General features: G+C 49.0%; 1 long non-coding RNA gene across 9 annotated transcripts; it reads right to left on the bottom strand.

Annotated features, from left to right (window-relative positions):
* Nucleotides 1–483: 483 nt before the first annotated feature.
* On the bottom strand, nt 484–24,386 carry LOC113262403 (uncharacterized). Of its 9 annotated transcripts, none has more exons than XR_008958449.1 (6): nt 24,170–24,386; nt 18,267–18,338; nt 12,653–12,783; nt 11,714–11,855; nt 9,318–10,025; nt 5,365–7,097 (listed from the first exon to the last, which is right to left on the bottom strand). It is a non-coding gene; the product is annotated as an uncharacterized LOC113262403 (long non-coding RNA). The 9 variants fall into 9 exon arrangements; XR_008958450.1 differs by lacking the exon at nt 24,170–24,386 and adding an exon at nt 19,911–24,158; XR_007187886.2 differs by lacking the exons at nt 11,714–11,855; nt 18,267–18,338 and adding an exon at nt 484–3,769 and having other exon boundaries at nt 5,568–7,097; nt 24,170–24,370.
* Between the last annotated feature and the right edge of the window lie 2,897 nt (nt 24,387–27,283).

Raw genomic sequence — 27,283 nt, 5'->3', positions numbered from 1 at the left:
ATAAAAATAAATGCTTACACGCAGCAGTAGATTGGATGGCTGTTCTGAGCTCTGGAAAAAAAAAATAGCATACAAAAATAATTCTGTTATAAACTGACTCTTTCCTATATATAGCCAATACAAATAATCATCCACTTCCCTAGTTCATCTGTTTTGTGAGTTCCTGTTTTTAAATGTTGGTTAAAAACTCACCCACAAGCAGAAGTCTAGTGGCAGCCACAGAGGAATGTCCAGCCATCAAGGTGACCTGGAGGTTCCTGCAGGGGGCTGAAGGTGGGGGAGGGGCTATGGCAGGAACCCAGTGATTCATCCACAGGGAAAAATCAGGCCACTTGTGCAAAATCAAAAGCACGCGTTCCAGCTTGCTGCCGCTGCTGGGCTTCCGGTCCTACTCCCTGGCAGACTGGAGAATTCTGCAAGGGAGCGGACCCCAAAGCACTCTGCAAACGCTCCTACCCCTCCCCCTTTGCCCCTGCTCTGGAGTTTCTTTTTTTTTTTTTTTTTTTTTAAGATTTTTAAATTTATTTATTCGACAGAGAGAGAAAACAGCAGGAGAGTGGGAGAGGAAGAAGCAGGCTCATAGCAGAGGAGCCTGATGTGGGGCTTGATCCCATAACGCCGGGATCACACCCGGAGCTGAAGGCAGACGCTTAACCGCTGTGCCACCCAGGCACCCCTGCTCTGGAGTTTCTTAACAGCCTCACTCTAAAACGCCCGGGATCAACAGTAGGGGGAAAGCACCTACACGCTGTGGGTATAAACGCATATGAAGAAGACACATCGCCAGGGGATTATATGTCCCAGGTCTGACGTGTGGCTGCCCAGGGTGCCTTTCCCTAGGAGCACAAGTGTGAGTGATAAAACCTAGCTCCCCTTAGCTGCCCGGCCAAGGAAACAAGCCCCCTGTCCGACATCCAGGCTGATGAAGTTCTGGCTGCAAGGAATGCGTGCTGGGAGGGGTCAGGCAGATGGGAGGGCTCACTCTTTCAACTTGCTAAGAGAATTCCAAGCTGAGTCTTGTCAGGAAATGCTACCTGGTGTTAAGCCTTGTAACTCTACCCAAGAAGCCTCCATTTCTTTTTAATTGTTTCCTCCCTCTGACCAAGGGAGCAATTTAAGTCACTCTGATTCCTCACCAACAGCCTATTGGGTGACAACAGACCAGAAAAGGGAAGACATTCCAGAAATAGGAAACCACTGTGAAAAATACCTGCTCTGAGCTGCATTAAAGCCTTAAGAAATAGGCCCACTCGCTGGTAATGCAATTGTTCAGACTGTCAGGGGATCCGCACCAGCAGTGCGAGCTATTTTGGGTGGTCTTCTGGCTGCTCCGGACAGGGAGCGTGGGTCCTGTCATCCGCTCAGCAGGCCTCCACCGAGTGTCTGTACCGTGCTAGGCACTGACCATAGCTAATAGCTGACATCCAGCGAACACTTCCAGGCCAGGTCCTGAGTCAGTCCTTCCTCAGGATAGATGATCTAACTCAACCCCCCCAAATACCTAGGAGCATCTTGCCATCGTGACTCCCAATGTACGATCAAGCAATGAAGGCGCCGAGAGGTTCAGAAATTTCCCTGGGATCACAGAGCTGAGTCACAGAAAGCCAGGGTTGTACCTAGTTTAGGCTCCGGCCTGAACGGCTGTATTTCTCAGCCTCTACGAGAGATGTCCAGAAGAGATGGTGCAACTTGCCCTGACAGTCTGCTCCAGGCTTTGCCCTCAGAAAGTCCCTTCAAGGGAATGTGAATGTCTCCCCTTCCATCACAGTGCATTTCCTCTCGCTCAGCTCCAAGGGGAGCTGGAGAATTAGGCATAGTGGCCTCTGAGAAGGGGAAGGGGAAGACAAAGGGGAAGGGGTGGGGCGGCGCCTAGAGCCGGCACTGAGGGGACAGAGGCGTTCATTACCCCTGGAACTGGAACCCTTCCAGCAGAGGTCGCCTGCAGCCACTGGGAGCCCACTTGCCGCGTGGTGGAAGCCTGTGCTGCTCCTCCCCCCCGGAGAGCAAAGGTTCATCCGCCTGCCGAGAAGTCAGAATTCTGCCTCTGATGCAACACGTCTGGCATGCTGTCCAGTGTACAGTGCTCGGGGAAAAGGGCAAAGAGGGCTTTTGTCTCCATTCTGAGAAGAGGCCTTTCGATAACTGTGTTTCCCGGGCCTCGGAACCCGTACACACCTGGGGACTCAGTCCCAGTCATCACAGGTTAAGGGTGGGACAAGGAACAACCCTGGAGCACAGACCCTGCAGCCCCGGACCAGAGCACGCCCAGAGGGCTCGTTCCAACACCAGGGGTTGTGTTTCCAGCACCATCCCACGGGTTCTGTGGGGCTGGGAGAGAGCCCCAGAGTCCGCATTTCTGACAAGTTCCCAGGTGATGCTGTTGGTCTAGGGACCCTGCTGTGCGTCTCCAGAGATCGCTCTGTAGAATTCTGGGTGCTGCGTTAGCCCCAGCAGAGGCATTCCTGCAAATCACAGCTGACAACACAATTCCAGCACAATATCCCAGAAGCACACGCGTGTGAGAGGTGAAGAGGTAGAGCAGGCGAAGAAGGGGGGACAGGTGGAGCCCAAGCAGAATGACGCTTAAGAAGAAACCTGTCAGAAGTGGGGGACTGAGGAGAGAGGAAGCCGGAAGAACTCACAGAGAAAGGCTTGTTTACCAGCCGGCTTTCCATCTCATCCCTAACTGTCCCAGAGTTGGGCTGGGCAGGGCAGGGCCTGCCCGAGGTGTTCTTGCCTTCCTCGGGAGGCTACATTTTCCTCCCAGCCATAGATGCCTGCATTTGCATTCTCTTCCCTTGGGAAAGGCTGGGACAGGTGTCCGCCCTGCGCTCCCAGTTCATTACCATAGCCTTCATTGAGGCCCTGCTGCATCGAAGATTTCAACACAAACAGCCACAAGGGAGGCGTCCTGCCCTACATGTGCAATCATTTACGCTTCTAGAAAGCCTGGAAGTCTAGACCTAGAAAACAGGGTAGGGATCTGACGTGGTCCACTGAGGGACGCAACCTTACTGTTCCCTCTGAGTGGAAATCCCTTCCTCCTTGGCCTCGTGGGGAGCTCCTCACCTTCCTTCCACACTCATCTCAGGCTTTCTGGCTTTGGGAGGTGATCCCTCAGCACCCCAGGGAGGGCCGCCATTCCTTTCTCTCTGCTCGCGCCCTGTACCGTTTCCCTAGTTCCATACTGCTCATGTGTCTGAGTGACAGGAAAGAGATGATGAGCCTCGAAGGATTCCCAGCCTGCCTTCCCCTGCCTCACCCGCTGAAAGGGCTCTTCCCACTTCATTGCTCCATTCTATCACTCTCGAGGAATAGAGATCGCCAGAATTTTTCTTTTCTGTGATAGAGGATCAAAGGCTGGGAGAGAAAAATGAAAAGACGGAAGGAAGGTTTTGAAGAGATGAGAGGCATGTAGAATAGGGCCAGAAGGATGTCTTCTCCAGAACAGAAAAGGAAAACTGGCATGGATCGGGGCAGTTTTCTGGGGGTTTTGAAGAAAGAGTCCCAGGGGAGGCCCAGGCTGCAAGGACAGAGCAGGGGAGAGGTTGTATTCAGGGCGGCTCAGGACCAGTCATGTGGATTCCATTTACGGAGCTTCACCGTACAAGTAAAGGACTTAAATTACTCAGAAGTATCTTTTGGTCACCGGGACCCTTTTTCTTGGACACCACTCTGGGACTGCCCAGCACGGACTACCCTTCCACTGGGTTCCATCCTGCGCTTCTCGGATCTTCCGCTTTGCCGTTCCTAGTGTGTGGCCCAGAGCCTGTGCGGGAGAGATGTGCGGAAAAAGTTAGCTTTTCTCCTCCCTTCTTCCCATCAGGCTGAAATGATGGCAGAATGCAGGATGGGCTGACAGCACAACTTGGGGGAACGAGGCAAATAAAACATCCCACCAAGTCTGCCTGGACGGAGGACCAGCAGCACAGTGCTGATCTTGGCTGGGAGCCCACCATTTACCAGCCCCCCCCGGGCCTCTGGGGTATGGCTAATTAAAGACATGGTTACTCATCTCATTCCCAAGTCGCTATTTAAGGAAGTAGAATCATGCCATTCCTATAAGGCCTCTGACCCTACGCTAGAGGCAAACAATGCCAGGGCTTGTCCAAGGGGCTGTTAAGTACAGAGCTGTTCAAAGAGCCTGGGAGGAGGGAGCAGACGGCAGGCCTTACAGCTGGCCCAGCTGCTGGACTGCCCCTCCTTCCACGTCCTCCTCTCTCCCTCCCACGAAGGGGCCGGGATCTGGTGGCAACCCCTCCCTGAGCCCCCTCCCGGGGCAACTCCTCTGTTTTCTGGACACACTAAGAGTCACGCAGCTGACTCAGAAAAAAACACTAACAATCTTTTGGATTTTAAGTAGCAGCGACTTGGAGCATTTGGGATTCTTCAGCTGTTTTTTAAGAAGGAAAAAAAAAATAACATTAATTTTCATCAACCAACCCCTGCTAAGACCTGCTCTATTTCAGGCCCAGGGCAAAGCACATGGAAAAGGAGTGAATAAAAGTCATTCCTGCCCTCAATGGGTATCCAGTCGGGGAAGAAACAGATGCATAAACAAGTAAATGGAATAAACACGAAAGCAGACTTACAGACTCTGCGCGGTACAGGGAAGGTGGTGAGAACCTCTAAGGGGTGGGGGGGGGAGGTGTGCCAGAGGGCAGGAGACCTGGGGTGGGTTTTGAGGCTAAAGTAGTTCAGGGGCGCCTGGGCGGCTCAGCCATTAAGTGTCTGCCTTCAACTGAGGTCATGATCGTAGGGTCCTGGGATCGAGCCCTGCATCGGGCTCCCTGCTTGGCGGGAAGCCTGCTTCTCTCTCTCCCACTCCCCCTGCTTGTGTTCCCTCTTTCGCTGTCTCTCTCTGTCAAATAAATAGATAAAATCTTTTAAAATAAATAAATAAATGAATAAATAAATAATAAAGTAGGAGTTCATCAGGTACCTAGTAAGGAAAGAGCATCCCTAGCAGGGGGAAAGCATATTAAAAGTCGTTTAAATCATAGAAAACCAGGCTGAACACACTTGTTTCAATGGGTCTCAAACTTTTCTTCCTTTTCTTTTTTTTTGTTTTTTAAGATTTCATTTATTTATGTGACAGAGAGACAGCCAGCGAGAGAGGGAACACAGCAGGGGGAGTGGGAGAGGAAGAAGCAGGCTTCCAGCGGAGGAGCCCGATGTGGGGCTCGATCCCACAACGCCGGGATCACGCCCTGAGCCGAAGGCAGACGCTTAACCGCTGTGCCACCCAGGCGGCCCCCCCTTTTTTTTTTAAGATTTTATTTCCCCCAAACTTTCCTAACAAATAATTCATAACAGCAGTAATCGCTGGTGGGCCTGTCTGAAGCATCCAGCGCAAACATGAGGTTTCTTTTTTTATGATTTTTTTATCAAAATATAATCGGCCTATAACATTAGTTTCAGGTAGCATGAAATTTCTCAGACATTTATTTTCATTTTTTAAAACTGCGTGAATCGTGCATTATAGTTTAAACAGTCTCCTATGTTTGGGCATTAAAATAATGTTTTCGGTTTCTAGTCAGTACCATTATCTGACTTTCCAAACATACCTTGTCAGATAAAATTTGTCCTCCACGGAGGAAGAAGCTTCCTGTTGACCCTTTGGGTGAGAAAAAGGCAAATTTTCCCAGTCTGAAAACTAGAAGGCCTTTAAAAGATGGTCAGAAACCAGAGCTTTGTCTCTGAGTATATGAATGATTTTTCACCCTCACATTTAGGCCTTTGACTGAGTTTGACCACAGTGACAGCGTCTTCCAAACATTCTTCTTTAAGTAAGTTTGTCCTGGTTCCCTTGAGCCCTCATTGGCCGACACGTTGGTTGATTTGAGGAAAATACCAGCAGAGGGGAGGCCACTGGGAGCCAGCCAACAATGGCAGAGTGGAAAACGTGGGAGCTCTCCCCCAAAACCAGCATCGAGAGCAAATCCAAGCCGAGTTTGCAATGATCGCCAGTGAGGAATAAGCTGCCCTCTGAGGTTCGACCTCAGGTGAAAGGTGGCGATTCCCTCATCCCTACGCCAGGCTAACACTCCAGGCCAATGAAGGCAGAAACGCGGGGAGCGGCGGCCAGGCGTTCGAATTTAGTACCCCTCTTGGGTGATTCCGGTGCGCGGCCAGTTGGCGCATCAGTGGGCCGGGTCACCGTGGTTCTCAGCCTTGGCCGCACCGCAGAAACCGCCGGGGGGTTTCATCCACGTGGTGGGGGAGCCCGGCCGCCCGCCCAATAGATCAGAATCAGAATCTCTGGGGCTCGGGTGTGGCATCGTGGCCCTTAGACCTGGAAGGGAGCCGGTACCCCCAGCTCCGCACGCGGGGGGGACTTCCTGGCAATTTTCCAAGTCCTGTGTGGGTGCCTGGCCCCACAGGAGCCGTCGGGGTCGTCCCCGGGGACCAGCAGGCAGATGCCGTCAGAGCTCCATGTCTCATGATTTTGAGGTCGCCAGGTCGCCTGTGGCCTGGGCGGTCGCAGGAGGGCGGCCTGGGTCACTCCTGCCGCCTGCTTCGCTGTTTCTTATCGGAGGGATCAGCCTGCCGGCGGTGCTAATGGATGACACACAGGGGGCACGTTTGGGGCTCTGGCTTACCCACTGCCCACCCTGCTGGAGTTGCACGTGTGGACCCTATGTGGTTCTCGCCCCTCCCGGTTCAGACCGTTGGGTCCACAGCACTGTGGGGAAGGGCAGCAACCCTGATCCTGGGAGCCGCGCCGCCCCCCCCCCCCTCCCCAGCTAACCCATAGGAGGACCAGCCCCCTGCAAGGCAGGCTCTGCAGTCTTCCCGGGTGGCTTTCCAGGCTGTTCCTCCTCGATGTCAAAGGATGCTGCTGGTCGGTGTCCTCTCTTATCTTCCACTGGTCTTGACCTCATGCTGTCCCCGTCTTCAGCTGCGCCCCATGAGGGTGGATGTGTTTTGTGGGACTCGGCCTGTTCTTCTCAGTCTTGCTGCATGCCATCACCCTCCGGGCCGGTGGCCCCGTGTGGCAGGGGTGTGGTCCCCACAGGAAGACATCCCATTCTAGGAAGGCGATGATTGCCGCCCCAGGAGTTCGGAACACAGTGGAAGATAAGTTTACAGTTGTGCTAGAAAATTTCAAAGAGCAAATTTAATGTCACCAAAAAGGAATTTTAGCCTTCACACTTTTTTGCCTACTGGGGAACACCTGCATTTCGTGCTCATCATCCAGAGAGAAGCAGAGTACGACTTTGAGGGAGCCGAGGGGAGCCAATCTTAGCCTGGGATGCAGGGATGAGACAGCGGACCGGTGACAAAGTAACAATCTTAAGTGAACGGTGTTAAGTCACGCTGAAGAGAGAAGATCCCTTCCCTTTCAATACAGACTGGTTTTGAGGAGCCTGGTGCTGTCATGACAATGTCGCTCCCTTCCAGTCAGGAATGGTGCCTTGGACAACGAAGAACAAGAAAAAAAGGGTGTGCGGACCCTACAAAGAATTCCCATGTGCAATGACTGGACAATAAATTAATTCATAAAGTAGCTCTTCCACCCATAATTCTCATTTTTCTTCATTAAATCACTCCACCTCATGTGGGCCCATGAATTTTGTAATATATTTCATAATCAACTTGTTTCGTACTCAACAAGAAGTATATAAATAGCTTTTCTCTACCTATTATTCTAATATTTCTTCAATAAATCACTCATATGGGTCCATGAATCTTGCAATATGTTTTGTAATCAACTTGATTCATAGACAGAGCCCCACCAAACACTATTTGCTCGGGCTCTTCCCATGTTAGGGGCAATCCTGTTGCGTATCCTGTTTTGCTGTGTGTGTGCTCTTCCAAAGCCTCCCTGGGTGATTGCAGTTTGCATCCAGGGCTGCGAGGTCCTGCACCAGTAGCAAGTAGGTGAAGGAATTTTCCCATCTCTGGTTTCAGCGAGCACTGGGGAGGTTTCTTGGGTGGAGCTGGTTGTTGAACTGAGCCCCCCCCCACCCCACCCCCCGCCAACTCCCGTGTGGAAGTCCTAACCCCTGGTACTTCAAAATGTGGCCTTATTTGGAAATAAGGTCATTGCGGATGTCATTAGCTAAGATGAGGTCATACCATAGGAGGGTGGGCCCCTAATGCAGTATGACTGGTGCCCTTATAAAAAGGGGAAATTTGGACACCGTCGCACACACAGGGAGAGGGCCATGTGCACGTGAGGGCCAAGATCAGGGTGATGCATCTACAACCAGGGACTGCCAAGCATGGCCAGCAAAGTGCCAGAGGCCTGGGGAGAAGCCTGGAACACATCCTTCCCTCAGCACCCATCCCGGGAGCCGACCCTTCTGACGCCTTGATCTCAGACTTGCAGCGTCCAGAACTGTGAGAATATTCGTCCCTGTTGCTCACGCCCCCTCCAACTTCCCAGTCTGGGGTACCTTGTTACAGAAGTTCACTACGCAAATGCTCCAAATGGATTTAAAAGCAAAAACAAACAAAAACCCAGGATCTCTCTATGTAGTGAAATCATTGGAAACTTGGAAACGCAGAGAAATCATCTTGTTTTGTTTTGTTTTTTGGTTTTGTTTAACACACTTCGCACTGCGGCAGGAAGCATCATAGACCTCAACGAACATTCCTGATCTGCTGAGAGCTAGTGAGAAAGTCACTGGTTGTGTGTCCATTCCTACACTTTCTCTCCCTTGCTCACCCCAGCCTGTCGGGAGCAGGACAGGTAATTGCATTAAATTACCGGGCAACTCAGATGCTCTCCTTTTTAGCATCAGAGGAGCCTTTCTCTTTAATCAATTAAAACTCTGAGGTCTCCCTGGCAAGGAGAAAAGTCTTAGAATTAGAAGTTGGCCAGGAGCTGGATTCAAAGGGACAAGTTTCTGGATACAAAAAAGGTTTCAGGGGTGCCTGGGTGGCTCAGTGAGTTGAAGGTCTGCCCTTGGCTCAGGTCATGATCCCAGGGTCCTGAGATCGAGCCCCGCATCGGGGTCCCTGCTCGGCAGGAAGCCTGCTTCTGCCTCTACTTCCGCTTATTGCTCCCCCTGCTTGAACACTCTCTCTTTCTTTCTGTCAAATAAATAAATAAAATCTTAAAAAAAAAAAAACCCATAAAACAAAAACAAAAGGAAGTTTCAGGTGGACCTTCATCAGGTCCCCAGCAGAGGACCCCACAGGGTGGCGCAGGGGGTCCTGGACAAAAGAGGCTTGTACTCCTCCTACCAGATACTGAGTCCCTTGAGGGAGAGGACTCTGTCCCCCACACCTCACCACAGGCCCTATCTTCATGGCTGTTCCATTGAATTCTCCTACTTACCTCTTGGGCACAGAGACTTCTTCCTTACCTGATTCCTGTGCGAGGACCGGGATCAGCAGAGCTCACAGATTGTGGGACGCGGAGAGAGGGCAGCACGTGAGCGTCTCAACAAGGCACTCGTGAGTTTTCGGGGTCACACAAGCCAGAGAAAAAGATGATAAGTGCAAGTTTAATTAGGGTCCGTGAAAGAAGAATGGGTGTTGAACTTAGCAATGAATTTTGCTTTTTGAAGATGTAAATAGAACCCCAGAGTCCTTTGGCTCTTTTGACCTATGGAGATGGTTTTCTAATGGAGGACATGAGACTCACTCACTTTCCTGTATAAGATGGAAGCAGATCTAGGGAGCTTTAGATAAGGCTCTTCAAAAAAAAAAAAGGCAAAAGAAAGACATTCATAGCTTCCATCCTGACATTCTTTTCAGGTCCCTTCCTGCCCTAGGACTTCTCAGTGGGTAGATTTGGAGGAAAAGAAAATTCGAATATGAAATTATTTGGTGTCAAGTCCACTTCACTTCCTAGCTGTCTGGTGGGTGGCCCACCGAATCAACCAGTTGTCCCTCGTGCCCTAGAAATGCCCTCGTTCAAAAGGCCACCAACACCTGGTTACCATGCTAAGCTGAGCCCTTGCTCCCGCGTGGATCCCTGCGGAGGGAGGAGGCTTGGCCTCGAGTGAGCAGTTTCCATTCTCAAGTCGCAGATTCGAATCCCAGGTCCTTCCCCTGCCAGTGAGTTGACTCTAAGAATGGAGAGGAAAGGCGCGATGAGAGTGTCTTCCTATCCTCCTTGTGAGCCGCGGAGGGAAGAGTGATACGTAAAGCTCTGTTGTGCTGATGGGGGGGGGGGGGATCATACATAAACAAAGCCCTGAAGCCCCGTCACAGGGGCTCAGGAGAAGGGCCCCCACGCCACGCTGTCTGGCTCCCGGCACACGAGAAGGAGAGGGGCCAGGCGCTGTTCTCTCCTGGACGTGGCTGCGGGGCGGAGCGCCTGTGCCCTGCCTTCCACGGAACGGAAGAGCCAGTGCTGACAGGTGACTGGCCCTTTCCGTCTCAGGGACTCAAATAAAGGCGAATCCAGGCGCCGGACCTGAATTCCAATCAGTGAGCCTGTGTTGAGCCCGGACTGACGCCGCCCCTGTGCTAGGGACCAGGAATGACACTTGGCCCCTTCCTCCCAGCCTCCATACATCTCGGGGCGCGGCTGTTAAAGGGTGCAGAACGGCTTTCAACGCCCCGACTTCCCTAAGAGATTGTAGTGATTTTGTACGTTATTATACTCCTGGGGCTTGTTTTCATTTTAATAAAAAAATTTACGTGCAAAAGACACATTATTTTTTCCTCTCTCTTAATCCATAAACCTCATTGACATTTAGGACTGACTTACTTTCTAATAATATGAACAGGAAGTGACTGTTTTTTTCAAGGTTGCTAAATAAATAATCCAACCATATTTTCATGGAAATATCTGACAAGGCAGCTCTGAAGTCCTAGAAAAGAATTCATTCTCTAATTGTCTAATTAAAACCCATTTAATGTAATAAAGTCGAATCTCTAAGGGCCTCCTCTACTAGAGAAAACTTTATTAATCTTAGATGAGTTACAATATGAATTTAGAGGAAATAAACTGCATTTTTTGGAGAGAAAAACAAACATGCTACTAGGGAACTCTCATTTATCCACACTGGCCCCCCATCTGACTCCACGTCATTTGACAGGTGGCTGTCTTCTCCAGTTAGGAACTGCAGACCAAGTTCCCTCCATGACGGCTGGGGGTATTTTTCCTTCTGGAAGACAGACTTGTTCTTCTGCTCCTTCTTGTGGCCAGGTCAAACTGAGCTTCCTGTTCTGACACTTCCTCTCTTGTCCAACAGCTTCCCATTGAAAAGTGAGACCATTCTGGTCAACAAGGTTTGTCTCTGTGGCTGCAAAGGGAGCTCAGTGCTGAATGGAGAATGGCCTTGTCTGGTTGTCCTCCCGAGTGAGAGGGTAGGGCACGAAGTTCTCTCTCCAGGAGCTCCTGGGAATGTGGCTGACGCAGAACAGATCATAATCTAATACGTGGCCTCTGAGTAAGGACAGGCTCTCAGAAGGTCACGTACGCGTGTTATGGATGCACGTGTCTGCAAACTACAGCCATGAATACATCTCTACATTGTCAAAAGAGAAGCCTGAATTGGGACCAACAAAGATTTCCCCAGAGCCTAGAGGTTTCTAAGGAACTTGTCTTAATTAGTAGATCCGTGTAGTTTGTATTTAACATGTCAAATAGATAATAGACTGATAGATGATAGATAGGTAGATAGATTGATAGATGATTGATTGACTCGGAAGTCAGACCGAAGTTTATAACATTAACTGGCAGAAGGATAAGGTATTAAGTTTCCCTCAACCTGCATTTCCTCGTCTGTAAAATGGGCTCAATTACCTCTTCAGGTGGTATTACGGCATCAATGAAACAGTGTGTGGGAGGCAGGGGAGATGGTTCTGGAAACTCCTGAAATTTCGTGCAAAATGATGTCCATTTTCCGGGGAGATGGTATATCACTTTCTTTCCATTCTCCGAGCACCTGACATAAAGTAAGCCTCAATAAACAGAAACCATTACTACTACTATTCTTCTGGAAGAACAGTTAATTTAGGGGCGTCTTTGTGAGTTCAGGACTTCCGAGCGGTAAGGAGACAGCCTGGGTTAATGGGAGGGTGACAATGGGCGCACCTGTAAACGGATACTTTGCTCAACAATGCGCAGCTTAAGTGGGGCCAGTCACCTGGTGGTCAGATGTTTCCCCCGGTCACCAAGGGGGAGACGGTTTTGCCCGGGAACCCAGCTTGATTTCCTGGTTCAAAAATCACACCTGTGAAACTCGATCCAGGTGGGAAATTCTTCTGGTTGACTCTGCTAATGCCATGGTTCATTATCAAGTTATTTCTCTGGGTCACTCTGAGGTCATCTCTTAATTAGTGACAGCCCCCCCGGGGGGGGCACAAAATCTAGCTTCTCAGCCCCTGCCCGTAAGCCCATCAGAGCACCTCTCTTCTGTTGAGCACTTCCTGGGTGCCAGGCCGCAGGCAAATAGCCTTCTGCACAGCAGTGCACTTAATCCTCTGATGACCCCCCCCGGGGGGGGGCGGCTATAAGGGTCCCCATGTCGAGATGAAGACTCTCAGGCCTGCGAAGTCCAGGTATTTGTCCAAGATCACAGCTAGTGGGTGCTGGAGGCGGCCCTGCAGGCAAGGGCCAGAGCTCTTCCCACCAGCCTCTGCCTCACGGAAAACCACTAATCCCCCCCTTTCTCTCCCATGTCACGTGTGTTTATACTGCAAACGAGAACAAAAGATGGCTTAAAATTCTCATTTTTCTCACCTGCTAAAGAGCAGGACGGCCTCTTGTTGCTGATCAGACTGTACCTGGCTCGGGCTCTCCAGACGATTCCTCCGAGGCTCTTCATGTGGCGTCTCCGCTTGCCCTCATCCCTGCCCCGGATTCTTTCTGGCCTTTCAGAAAACAACCAGCAACAATTTAGCAACTAGTTTAAATCCCTTCAGTTGGCCGAAGAGTCCCCCTTACAGGGGCCCCTGGTTGGAGCAAAGCAAGAGTGCCACCTGGTGGGATATTTGGGTCACTGCCAACAATGTTCCCTGGGCAAAGGTGGGCGGGCCAGGCGGCTGAAGCTACAGCAAGGGCGGACCTTGTCCACACTGCCTGGGACCCTTCCTAGACAGCTACACGAACTAACTCGGCACGGTCCAGGCACTAACTTCATGAAGCTCAAAGTCTTACTCCAATGCAAGTTTGGGACTTTAAAGTCATGCCTTTTGGGCTCCAAAGCCTAGTGAGATTAGGGTGAGGTGAAAGGCAGGCCATCCATGCAGGGGCAGGACGACGTCTCATCTTTAACATGTTGAAATTCTTTTCATCGTGAAGCTTTTGCATTAATTTTGACTTTTTATGATTGCACCAAAATATTAGTGATCTTAATTACTGAGTTTGGGGCACCCCTCCCTCACATTTTAACGTGCAGGACAGGAGCGACACATGGCTCCCACAGTTCCTTGCACACCTGCCTTTGCTCTGTCACCGCTGAGAATGGTCTCGGGGTCACCATGCTCCTTCCTGCGTCTCCAGAGTCAGCAGCTAACTTGCCTCTGTTTCTGCCAGGTTCCAGAGCCCCGGGCCACGAGGCCAAGCCAAGAGCGCTTGTAGGCCAGGCCCGGCTGAGGGTCTGCTTTGGGGCTTGACTTTCTCAACAGTGTCCAAGCTGAAGGCCCACATCAGGCCGTATCACCACCAAACTCTGTGTCTACACTGAGTCATGCTAGGCCTCTGATCCACACCTGAGGTTATGTGGGGAGTTCTTTATCTGGAACTTGATGAGTGGGTTGGGAGGCAGGGGGGATGGTTCTGGAAACCCCTGAAATTTCATGCAAGATGATGTCAATTTCCTGGGGAGATGGTGTATCACTTTCTTTCCATTCTCCAAGGAGCCCTTGACCCCCTAGAGAGTAAGAATCGCAACAGTCTTTAGAAAGTCTTCAGGCTTTATCAAGGGTCTGTGGGAGAAAGGGCAACAAGAAATCTCTTCCCATGCCTGGCCACGGAAAACAAGTATCATGGCCTGATGTGTGGTATATCAACAGTTGGGCCATCCTGATGAAAGTCCATACGTTTTTCAAAAATCAAAGGAAGAAAACATTCCTCTCTCTCAATAAGCTGGAATCTCAGCTGGATCCTGAGAACTGGAGGGTCCCTGCAGCCTTCTTTGTCCTTCCCTCTGTGATTAAAATCTCTTTCGGCCTTGCTATTGTTCTCCGGGAAAGTTCTTTTCCAAGATGGAGACTTGCCTCTGGAATACCTTCCACTCTTTGGGCCTCCTTGACTCATCCTTCCAGATCAGCTTTCTCCACATTTCCCAGCAGGGCTGGGTACTTGATACCCTCCTGTTATCACGCAGTTGACTTTTCTAGACTGATTTGCATATTTCTGTCTCCTGCGCACAAGACTGTGATCCCAGGAGGGCAGGAGCCCAGTCTTACTCATTTCTTATCCCCAGCACCTAGCACAGAGTCAATGTGTGTATGGGGGGGGGGGCGGGGGTGTCGATGGATGAATAAATAAATAGATCCGTGAGTGAACAACTCCCCCCTCCCCCGGGCACACACACTCCTCCATGCCTTCATTTCCTCCATGAGGAGGGTGAATCTCAGGGGGGCCATTAGTATGCCATGAGACCGAGCCACACGGTGTGGGGCGGGGGTGGGGGGGGGGAGGAGCCACACCCACACCAGCTGCAGGCCTCCGGGCAGCTGTGTGCTGAGGTCACGCAGTCAGCACCCCGCACCACCCTACAGTGGCCACACGGCACGCCACTTGCCTCGCCTTCTGTTTGCTGCTCCTGGGTTCAGAGCACACAGTAGGGAGACACTGACCGAAGGGAAGTCAGGGGCAAGAAAGCGGGTCACCGGCAGATGCCAACTTCCCCCCCACCTTGGCAGGGTCCGGGAACCCCGAATCCTCTCTGGGATTCTCTGTCATGGCCATAGGGAGGACCAAAATGAGAAACTGTCGGGCTCTTTCAAACATACTTCAACAGCAGGACAAAGAGCTGAACTTCATGCCCAGAAATGCATTGTCCGTGAACCCAAACGGCCAGTTTTACTTGGCTTCCTCCCCCCGGAATCAGCTTCGTGAGAAGTCTGATAAAATCTGGGGCGGCCGCTCTCGGAGCTCCGCTCGTCCGGAGCACTTTGCAGAAGCTGGAAAGAGAGCCGGGCGGAGGGCGGCCCCACCAGCTGGTTTTGTTCCTGCTCAGAAGGGGGGGAAGCCTCGGAGGAGAGGCGCAGGCCCCAGCACAGCTGTGGTCGTTACTGAATCATTAGATTGGCCACAAACAAGATAAAAATTTCAAACAACAAAGAGGACTTTTCCGTGGTCTGCCGAATGGGGTTTCTCATTGTGTTTTGGTTCCTTCTGCTGGCGGGGGCTGGCGGGCCGGGCTTCCTCACACCTCCCTGCCTTTGCCAGAAAGCCGCAGGAGCCCCCCACCTCTCCCACCAATGCTCCCGCTCTCCTGAACGGGGCAAAGGGTTTGTTTTTTTAAGTGTAGGTAAATCCGGAAAAGACTCAGGGTTTGGAGTCATTGTTTCGTGAGCAACAGCCTGACCTCCTCTTGTCCGCTTCTCAGAAGTACAGGTCTCTTCTCTGAGGAACACAAAAGCCCACACAGGAAAAGAGAAGAATATCCCAAATTCATGGTTGTGAAAAGGGAAGTTACTTTACTGTTTGTCCTCAAACGTGCACGGCGTTCAAATTCTCCGCCTCTTCCAGATGTCTGCTAGAAATCAGCCTCTTGTCCCTGATCCTGCAGTTTTCTATGCTGTTCCTGTCATCCATCACCCTAGACCTCAGACCTCTTTCTGTTCCCTTTTATACCTAAGTGTGTAATAAATATTATTGACTGATAGAAAGCCTAGAGCCAAATTAACATCCAGAGCATTTTTATAAAAATACAAGTCATTTAGAAAGTGTCACTACAGCCAGGACCCTTATATCATGTTTCATCCTCACTGCAATCCTGTAGGGGTGGGTGGGGTTTTTTGGGTTTTTTGTTTTTTTGTTTTTGCCTTTTTACAGATGAGAAAACTGAGGCTCAGAAGGATTCTGGGAGTGCAAATTGCTTCTCAATGGTGTGGGTAGGATTCCAGGATGGTCTCACTTGCAAAGCTGAGCTCATCATCTCTTTGGATTTCCCAGGTTTCAGCAGATGACCCAGGGAAGCTTCCAGTGACCAGGACCTAAGGGATCAGCACACTGTCTAAAACACATCAGGGCTCAAAGCAGAGAAAGGCTCACTAGCATGCTGAAGTCGTTCATGCTTTTCCTGCCACAGGGGCATGGACTGCCCAGGTCAAGCCCCCATTCCCCAAATCCTGCCCTTGCCTCCTAACCATGGCCAGCTCTCCACTCCTGCCCACCCTGGGTAAGTATCAGGCCAAAGTGTCCTTTGTCTGCTCCCCTAACTAGCCCTGAGCTCGGAGGGTGGGACAGTATGGTGGTTCTGAGGATGTGTGTGACTGCTGACACTTGCCCCAATCATGCTCATAGCCGATATCCCTGAATTGATCCCAGTACTCTTTGCTAGAGAAGCTAGACCAGACTCCAGAACCCTTCTCAATACAGCATTCCAGGCAGACGCCACCAACCCATCAACAACGTCCTGAGATGAAGCCTGTCGTTACTGGCGTAGCAAATGATCGGTGGAATTCAATTTCCGTTCCCTTCTATCCTTCCTGCCTGCCTTCCCCAGTGTTTCTGGGATGGGTAGAGGGGTGGATGGATGGATGGATGGACAGGTGGGTGGATGGATGGTCGAACAGATGGACAGGTGGATGAATACGGTGGATGGATGGATGGATGGATGGATGGATGGATGGATGGATGGATGAAGGGAAATTGAGCTTTCACCTTACAGAGGAGCCCTGGTTGGCACCACTCCTAATTCTGCTGATTTCACCCAGTGCTGATGCTTCTTTGACAAAACATGCTCTTAGCATGTGGCGTGTGTTATAGGAACTGGTGAGATTCCTGGGTCATCCTGAGGCCACGGAGGATCCTCAGCGTCAGCACTTTGTTTCTCACTCAGTCTCATTTCCTCCCCCTCGAACATATGCCTGAGCTTAAAAACATCCACTCACCCCATACTTCCTTCTTCTTTTTAAGGCTCAAGCTGACAAGAGAAATTTCTTCTCCCACTCACCTTTTTTTTTTTTTTTCTATACAGAGAAGAAAAAACACTTACAATTCCACTGCGGGGTGCATAGGAATGGCCAACGATTAAAAACTCTTCCGTGTCTTTGGAGCCATAAGCATCCTTAACCTGTGCCATCGGCCGCCTAGAGCTTCTGAATCATCCTATGATTAAGCTGTGGATGGGGAAGCATGTTTTTCCAGGGCCTTTTAAGAAGCCCTGGCTTTTGTTTTTGAACCAATCAAGTTATGGTGTTATCAGAATATTCAATCCCTAGCAAAATACCACTTAGTGTTCAAGAGAAAGAAAATGTTAAGAAATTTTTATTCAAGTCAGCTTGAAGAGGAATAAAATAGCTCTTATAAAGCAACACTTTTGAGATTTGAGTACAAGGAAATCAGAAGCATATGGATTGTGTGCTGTTAAAACATGTTTTTGTTTCCCCAGGAAGGAAAAAATACTCGGGAAAAATATATTCTATAAAATGGCATATATTGGAAAATAGCTGGGGATTTTTAAGAAAACCAAAATGTAGCAGGGATGGTCCAACTTTAGTTATTAATATTCTGGAACCAGCTACAGAGTAAAATTAGGTGGTAAAATTATTGTACCATTTCTCATTCCAAGCTGGAAATGACATATTTCTCAGATATTTCTTAAAAAAGAAAAATTATGTACTGAGATCTATGAGATGAGGTTTTGTTTTATTGCCTTTGTTTTGATATTCTTTTTTTCTTTTTTTTTAAGATTTTATTTATTCATTCGACAGAGATAGAGACAGCCAGAGAGAGAGGGAACACAAGCAGGGGGAGTGGGAGAGGAAGAAGCAGGCTCATAGCAGAGGAGCCCGATGTGGGGCTCGATCCCATAACGCCGGGATCACGCCCTGAGCCAAAGGCAGACGCTTAACCGCTGTGCCACCCAGGTGCCCCTGTTTTGATATTCTGATAATAATTCTTTTCATTGGACTCACAGTCTGGGAAAGCAAGAGTGTGGAAGTAAAGATGGGGTCATAGAGTCAGACTACTGATTTGAATCACACCTCTGCCCCTTTAGCCATGGGATCTCCACAAGACATTGACCTCTCCCTGTGCCCTAGGTTCCTCATCTGGGAAGTGAGAAGAAAAAGAAGATGAATTACTACACTTACCACCTGGGTAAAGCACTTGAAATAAATGCCTGATGCAAAGCAAGTTCTCAGTAAACGTTAGCTGGTATTATTTGTCATCTTACCTAAAATGCTAGCCACTAGACAACACCGTGGCTCAGTTACGCACTTCAAAACTTGACAAACCTTCAGGTAGGCTGACAAAGAAAAAATGAAATAAAATGAAATGCAAGTGGGGACATTACAACCAACTGTAAAGAAATAAAAAGTATTAGGAGAGAATACTATGAAAAACTGTACACCAACAAATTTGATAATTTATAAAAAATAGCAAATTCTTAGAAACACACAAATTACCTAAACTGACTCAAGAAGAAATAGAAACCACAACAGACCTATACCAAGTAAAGAGAGTGAATCACTCATCAAACTTCCCTACGAAAAAAGGTCCAGGACCAGATGTCTTCACAGGTGAATTCTACTAAATATTTAAAGAAAAATTAACATCAATCCTTCTCAAGCTCTTCCAGTACTCAGTTCTTTCAGGACTCTGCCCTCCCTGACCCTTCTCTATTTCTATAGTATCCCCTCCCCACACACAAATTTGCATTCCCTCACCTCAACTTATTTTTCATCTTAGCACTGTCACCACCCAATATATTATATACTCATTTTCTTATTTACTCATTGACTCTCTTCTCCTTCTAGAATGTGGGAGCTCTATCAGAGCAGGGAATTTTTTTTCTACTGTTGAATTCTCCATGCCTAAGATAGTGCCTACCACATAGTGGTGCCTATAAAAATTTGTTGAAAAAATATACTGTCTAATCATTCTTTTAGTGAAAGAGAATAAAGAAAAATCTAGAGAGGACCTGGGTATTGCAGAACTCTAAGATCTAGCTGACTAGAATAACATGAATCTTCAGAAGCAGATAATCAAGAAAGTGTTGTGTCAGGAAAACAAAGGGAAATGAGATTTCTGCAGAGCAGGGACTGGTCAGCAGTGTCAAATAACGCTGAGAAATCAAGTACAGCAAGAACCAAAATGGCCACTGGATTGAGCTACAAAAGATGAGTGACCAACTTAGCGAGAAGCATTTGGGGGGTATCATAAAGCTAGAAGCCAGAAGCCAGGCTGCTTTCAGGGGTACATGAAGAAGACAGCATATTCTGACAACATTTCAAAGAAGTTTCTTTATTTAAAAAATAAAGAAGAAGAAGATTCAGAGATAAGGAAGTTGCTAGAAAGGGTAGGGGTCAAGTGAGGATATTGTTTTTAAGTGGGCAAGATCTGTAAATGTCTAAAAGCCTATGGAAGGAATGCAGCGGGGGTGAAAAGAAGCTGAAAATACAGCGGAAGGCAAGGTTCACAGAATGAAAAGTATGGGAGCCAGACCATAGGACTGAATTTAGCAAGGAACAACCTCTCCTACACCCTCAGACTGGAGGAAAACAAGGCCCAGAGAGCCCACATGACTTACCCACCACCCAACCAGGACCTAGGTCTCCAGTGTTCTTTTTCCTATGCAGATTTTTTTTCTCTTGCTCAAATTAGAATGTTCAAGGGGCAGTGACAGGGAGAGAGGGGTAGAAACCAAAACTAGTAAGTAAAAACTGCTGACTGCAATAGATTTTTTTCACTGAAGACTTTCACAGGGAAGGTACTTCTTCCCACTTAGGAGCTCCCTTCCCTGCAGTGGGAGCCCCATTAGCACAGCATCTCCCTGAAGCCCTCACTCACCCCTTCCCAGTACAGTAGAGGCACTTACCTAATTGGGGAATCTGTGAGAAGAAACAGAGCATGCACAGCCCAACCCCTTCCTGTGTCTTCTTTTTAGGAAATACCAGAGAAAACATGATCTAGGTGGCTCTCAAACCATGGCAAGCAGAGCAATAAAGCTCTCCACGCCTACCCTGTGTGGAGGCTAGCAGTGGTCTGACTCTGTCTGTGGCCAGATGGGCAGGTCCGGCCAATATGTGGGCTCAGGATTAGGAAGTCCATTTGCCCACAGATATGTTCCACTTTCTCTAATGTCGGACTTATCAATAGGAAAGATGTTATTCTGGTGTTTCTCAGCCTCCCTCCTTTGTCTTTTTGCTCTTCCAGTGGATTCAGAAAAAGATGAGGAAGAAGGGAGCTAATTAGTCCAACAGAAGTTATACCATTAAAATTGGCATGTGAAACTTGATTCTCAAAATCATTCTTCTTAAGGTATAAAGACCAAAGAAACATATTTTCTAATATAACTTTAAAAATGCAAGTGCATTCTTTTCAGAGAACACTCAGAGGGGAGAATAGGAGAGCCTGATTGCTTTCATGTATGTGTAAAACCCAAGGCACGTGCTTTCTTCATTCAGTTGCGTCAAAGTACAAAATCACAGTTGATCGTTTCGTCAGCTCTTTCCAGGATTCCACTGTTTTCTGTCTGGAAACAGCCATGGCCACATCCACAATTCCAAACTTGAGAAAATGACCCAGAATCATCACATGTGAAGAGCCTGCGTGGCAATGACCATTCACTGAGGGTGGGAGAGAAACCTGCCAAAGTACATTCCTTGTTGATGAGAAAAATGCATCAACAATTGTAAAATTAGGTGTTTGGCACCATGTTGAGCAGTGGATCCAGTTTTCAACTTACTTCTTTCCAACTTTTTCAGTGCCAAAGAGTCGATCCTAATAATCATTTCAGAAATAGTCACTGTCACCTTCTCCCATTACTTCAGTCTCCATATTTCAAATTGAATAATATTGGCCTTGACCTACAACTTCTCTCTGCTGCTCCCAAGTTGCTATTTGGAAATTTACCAAATAATCGTTAGGTCTATCAGGGAAGACAAAGATTAGCAGCAAAATCCCTCTTGCAATGTTGCTTGAAAGCTATTTTAAGAAGCAAAGGGGCTGGGGATTATTCAAAGACTTTATGGCACATCGGACTCCGTGGGAGGTTGGAAGTCGAGGGTGGGAATGTGGGCAGGGACTAAAGCAGCTGGTAAAGGCGAGGCCAAAGGAGACTCCGAGCAGAGGCGTGTGGTCTGTGCTCTACCCTGGTCCCGCAGTGAATGGCCTCCAACCATCCCACATTCTTGCAATGGTTGTGCAAATTCAAAGCTCCCAGAGAGAGGATCTGGCCCCTTTGGTTTCTAAGAGCAGGCACTTCCCTCTACCACCTGCCCTCCAAAAACACCAGCCTATGGCGGGGATCTCCCTGAAAGAAAGAGGGAGCGTTATCGGAGAGGTGGGGTTGGGTGCTGGGGGCAAAGGTGGACGAGTGACCCCCATACCTGGGCCCCGTGGGGGGAGTCCTGTGAGCATCAGCTCAGTGGCTTGATTTATCCATGATGGTTTATTGCATGGTGATCCTGAGAGCTCTCATTCCTCCAAACCTCCTCCCTCCATAGTGATTAAGTCCTTCTGAGTAGAGATGCATCAGTGAACAGAGCAGACAGAGTCCCTGCCTTTCTACCGTTCCACAGCTTCCTCAGATCATCCACCGCGACTTAGGGGCCGCTGAGTTCACCCTTGCTGTTATGAGCCCTCAGTTGCTGTAAAACAGTCCCATTCAAACCTCAGCCCTCGTCCGATAGAAAGTCTGGGAAGGAAGGACACCGCTGGCACAGACTTGAAATATGAAGGACTGAGATCTCTGAGTTCAACTCATCTGCAAATGTTAAAGTGAGCTCGAGCTCAGGGTGGACACAAGGAAATGCAGAATGTGATCATGTCACAGGGGACTGATCACCAGCCAGTGACCCTGAGGGGCCAGCAGACGACAGCACAGCTTGCCGGAAACTTTGTACCTACTGATATTGGCATATATTAGTGCAAACACACATTTCCGTTTCGGTAGATTCTTTTATAAAACTAATAATTTCACATTCAAAGAATGAGCTGAGCTACCTAAAGTGTGTAGTGTGAGTGTGTGTGTGTGTGTGTGTGTGTGTGTGTGTTTTCACCAGCAAGTACGAACAAGAGTTAACTTTTCTCCCTTGTTTTTCATGGTGACATCTGGGCAGCCGTGATGGTCAATATCATGGGAAAATCACAAGCCTTAGGAGCTTCCAGGTCGAACACTCTCAGTTGTTTATCTATGTCCACGGCCTTGGCGAAGTTTCCTAACTTAGTCGAGGTTTGTTTCCTCACTTATAATATTAGAATAATAATATCTACCCTTTGTCATGCACTTACCATATGCCAGGCACGGTGCTGAAAATTTTAAGTATATTCTATAATTTAATTTTTCCCCCAATCCATTTTGTTTATTTTTTACTTATACTGATTTTGCAAATGAAGAATCTGACCTAGCTCAGCTAAGTAATTTGCCTAAACCTGGAGCCCCTGTTCTCCAACACCTCATTCTACTACCTTCTTACAGGGTGGTTCTGGTAGGACAGGTTCAGCTGCAAGTGACAAAAACCCTCAACATTCTCCTTCACAGTCATCAGGGGCTGCAGCTCCTTCTTGTTGCTTTACCATTTCCAGTAAGTGACTTCCACCTCGTGGTCCAAGATGGCTGTTCTCATCCAGCCATCATGTCCACATTCCAGTTGGCATAGAAAAGAAGAGACAAAAAGAGGCATGTTTCTTCCTGCTTAGGACCCTTCCTAAGAATTGCATGCAACACTTCTGCTTACAACACAGTGACCGCACAGGCACGTGTAGCTACAAGGGAGGCTGGGCTCTGTGGTCTTCTCACAGGAATTCATGTGCCTAGTTAAGAAATGTGGCATTATATTATTAAGGAAGAAGGGAGAGGTGATGCTGGGGGACAATCTCTGGTGTGTGGGGTAATGGAAACTATGAAAAGAGGGGCACCTGGGTGGCTGAGTTTGTTAAGCATCTGCCTTTGGCTCAGGTCATGATCCCAGGGTCCTGGGATCGAGCCCCATGCTGGGCTCCTTGCTCAGCGGGGAGTCTGCTTCGCCTTTTGCCTGCTGCCCCCCCCTCATGCTCTCTCTCTCTCTCTGACAAATAAATAAATAAAATCTTGGAAGGAAGGAAGGAAGGAAGGAAGGAAGGAAGGAAGGAAGGAAGGAAGGAAAGAAGGAAGGAAGGAAAGAAGGAAGGAAGGAAAGAAGGAAGGAAAGAAAGAAGGAAGGAAGGAAAGAAGGAAAGAAGGCAGGAAGGAACCACGAGGGAGAAGGTAAAGGAAGCACCAGGCCCCCTGCCTGGCTCAGAGTAGGTCTCTGGAACATAACACTGTCATTTATTAGGATTGACCTCTATCAGTCGTCCTGTAGAACACACGCAGAAAACCACAAATTCAAATCAGTGAAGGGAGGGTCACAGAAAAAGGAGAAAGAAACATTTTTAAAATCCCCATGATATTATGTATTGGGCCTCTTTTTCCACACAAAAGCACCGCCTTTGCTCATCTGCAGCCTCCCGAGGACTGTGTGGAAGGTGATAATGAGAACGGGCTTCAGCAACCATCCTCCCCGGCAGCATCGGGGCGCCCCACGTGACCCATGGGATGATGCTATCACAGGTGACCGCTGGTAAGTAATTTCTACCGCAGCAGTTAATGGAAATGCAGTTTTCATTACAGTAAGAAAATTGAAATCTCAGCCAGCCTCTGTGGGTTCCATCTGACCCATTCCTCATTTCTCATAAGACTGTGTGTTGTTTTCATTCCCCTCGTGATTAACCTTTATCATGAAAGGGTAGGGGGAGCCAAGTAATTGAAATCCCCAGGAAATCTCCACATCACACTGCCATTCAGCAATCGTCCTCAACCATCCTGATACCAGGGCTCCCATCAAGTAGGAAAGGGCCATTTTTAATTTGAGGTTGGGATATTATCTAGGAGGGAAAGTTCCAGATGGCTGGACTGAATTGAAGCGACAGACAAGCAACCAGTATGGAAGGGGGGAGAGGAAAGGGAGAGCGGAGGAGGGAGGGGAAAGTGGCGGCAGAGGGACCCAAGTCATTGACAAACCCTCAAGGGTAGCGGACTGCTCCCCTTGGGTGGGTGGTATGTGGGGCATCCATACATGAATGCCTTCCACGCAAAATATATTTTCAACTCACTTTGGCTCTGGCTCTTTGAATTGCCGGTGATCTGTGGCTCCACAGAATTTCTCCTTTGTTAGAAAGAAGTTAGCTAAACATGACGCAGACTTGCTCCTTCAGACGCCCCTTTCCTCTGAATTCACGGTCCTTGTCCCTCCGCTCCTGACCTCTCAAGAGCCCCATGTCCTTTCCTGTCACAGCCAGCTCCTCCCTTGTACGACCCACTCAACAGAATGAGCGAGGAGCTAACAGATTTGCAGCAAAGCGAACATCTGCTTGGCCACGTGAGTTGAGGCGCTCAGTTTCGTAATTTTGTTGAGAAAGCAAAAGAGCACTAGATACCCTCCCTTTCGCAGAGGCTCACCCTGTTTAAGGTTTTATCTCTTCCCTGTTTTTTCCTGTCACTGCTCATCACATGACCAAATGGGGCCCGACTGCCATTTTCGTAGCCCGGAACTGATACTTTATCAACCATGTGCAAGTAATTTCCAGAAGGGGGACTCTGGTAAAATCAGGAAGGAGCCATTTTAGCAGCCAGTTGGACTCAAAGGTTTCCCAAAACCTACACGTGTTCCAGCCATGACCAATTCAATATGAAGTAGTGATGGGGGGGATCGACCTACTCCATCCTGAAGAGCTGAAAGCCTTTCCTGTTTGATTGCTCAAAGATGTTCACAGAGGGAAAATTGTCTTTTCCCTTATTCATTCACGCATCCTCAAATTCTTCTTCCTGCCCAGTCTCTCTCTTTTAGGAGATACTCATTTTGCCTTGATTGGCAGGACTTCATAGGCACTGGCGCCACATTCATCCATTAGTCTCTTGGAGGGCATGCTCTCCAACTTGCAAGCCAACTAGGATGGCAGGCTGGGGAGCATTTCACTGGTCGGTTAGGTTCAGGTTCAAGCCTGGAAGCTTCCTTGTCCCCACTCTTACTCTTGAATCCTGTTTCATTTGCATCTGTGTACGCGGGAGACACTGGAGCCTGATGATGGCAGGACTGCTAGGAAACCTACCGAGTCTGACTCATCCTCATCTTCTCCTTCTGCATCCCTAAATCCAGGGAAACCACGTGGTGTCCCCTCCAAAACCCCAAATATGGAGCTGATCCCTGCTCCTTGGCCTTCTGCAAAAAGGCAGGCCAACAGTGCCCGTGGACGGAGAGTGGACCAAGGCAGGAAAGACTCACAGGGTATTGATTTCAGAGTACTGGAACCTTAGGGATCATCCATCTTTGTCACTTTACAGAGAAGAGTGCCATAGTCAATTTTGCACGCCAACCCGTGGCAGAGCCAGGCCAAGAGACAGAACCTTGGACTCCCAGTTCAAGGCTCTCTTCACTGTGCCCAGGGTGCCCAATGGAATGCTGATGATTTGTACCAAATGGCACTCCCCAAACGCTAGAGCTCCCAACACCATAGGAAGATACCGAAGGGACATAAAAGGTAGAACCATTGGCAGAGAGAGTGGGGCAGAAACTTCTTTTTCTTTATGGCCATCTGGTGTTCTATTGGCCTCTTCACAATGGGAGAATTGAATGATCTGAAGGTCAGGAGGACAGCAAAAGAAATGAAGTAAGGGGGGCGCCTGGGTGGCACAGCGGTTAAGCGCCTGCCTTCGGCTCAGGGCGTGATCCCGGCATTATGGGATCGAGCCCCACATCAGGCTCCTCTGCTGTGAGCCTGCTTCTTCCTCCCCCACTTCCCCTGCTTGTGTTCCCTCTCTCGCTGGCTGTCTCTGTCTCTGTCAAATAAATAAATAAAATCTTTAAAAAAAAAAAAAAAAAGAAATGAAGTAAGGGGTGCCTGGGTGGCTCATGTGGTTAAGAGTCTCACTTCCACTCAGTTCATACTCTCAGGGTCCTGGGATCAAGCCCCATGGTGGGCTCCACGCTCAGTGGGGAGTCTGCTTCTCCCTCTTCCTCTACCCCTCCCCCTGCTCATGCTCTCTATCTCTCAAATAAATAAATAAAATCTTTTTTAAAAAAATGAAGCAAGAGGGTCAGAAGAACGTACCATGGTGGCTGGGAGAGTAAGTGGTGCAACCAGCCGGCATGGGTCTAAATCCCACTCTCTCCCTTACTAGCTTTCTGCACCTCAGTTCACTCAGCTATAAAATGGAGATGATCTATGTGCTCCAAAGGTTAGGATGAAATGAGCCATTTCATGGAAAGTACTTAGGACAGTACCGGGCACATAGCTAGCCATTGTTCTATTACCAGGAAAGGAAGCACGAGGACAGCCCCGAGAAAGCCACAGGACCTCTCTCAGGCTGACTGTAAGTAAATCCCCCTTCCTATTTCTGGCCGTGTTGCTAGGACAAAGTACACGGTGAGGGAAAGGGCCTGGATTTTACACCCGTATTAGTTACTGTGGGGCTAAGTTGCTGTGACAGAGAGGCCTCAAAACGCCATGACTTGGGGCGTCTGGGTGGCTCAGTGGGTTGTACTCCCGACTCTTGGTTTCGGCTCAGGTCATGATCTTGTGCTGGCGGGATCGAGCCCCGTGTAGGGCTCCCGCTCAGCGCACAGGCTGCTTCAGATTCTTTCTCCCTCCCCCCCACCCCTCCCTGCTCGCGCACATGCATGCACACGCTCTCTCTCAAATAAATAAATTAAATTTAAAAAACACACCATGATTTACAGGACAAAGAAGATTATTTCTCTGTCACATCGCAATCCTGACATAAACTGTGCTGGTCAGGGAAGGAGCTCTGTTTCTTTAGCACTATTTGGGAAGCCTGGTCCTTTCCAATTCGTTGCTCTGCCAACCCCCTTTGGATCTTGTCAAACCGAATCCCCCCCACGTCCGGATTTGAGCCAGCAGGTGGAAGGGAGGCGTGAGGAGGAGGCATACCCGTGGACCTAAGCCTGAAGCCGGAAAGCGGCACCATGATCTCTGCTCACACTTAACTTGCAAGAATTGTGTCACACGGTCACAGAACCCCTGACTGCAGGGGAGGCTGGGGATGGGGTCCGGCTGCGCAGCCACGAACCCAGTGAGGAGGGGAGAGAGACCCACCTCAAATCCAGTTCTTTTGTTTACCGATGGTGTCTAGGGGCAAGTTATGGAAACTCTTTCTGCCTCCTCTGGCTCATTCACTGAACCGGCTCGGTATCGTCAGTCGCTCTTCCA

The sequence above is a fragment of the Ursus arctos genome, unplaced genomic scaffold, assembly GCF_023065955.2.
Source record: "Ursus arctos isolate Adak ecotype North America unplaced genomic scaffold, UrsArc2.0 scaffold_9, whole genome shotgun sequence".
Classification (NCBI taxonomy): domain Eukaryota; kingdom Metazoa; phylum Chordata; class Mammalia; order Carnivora; family Ursidae; genus Ursus; species Ursus arctos.
This window is presented reverse-complemented; position numbering and strand designations above follow the sequence as displayed.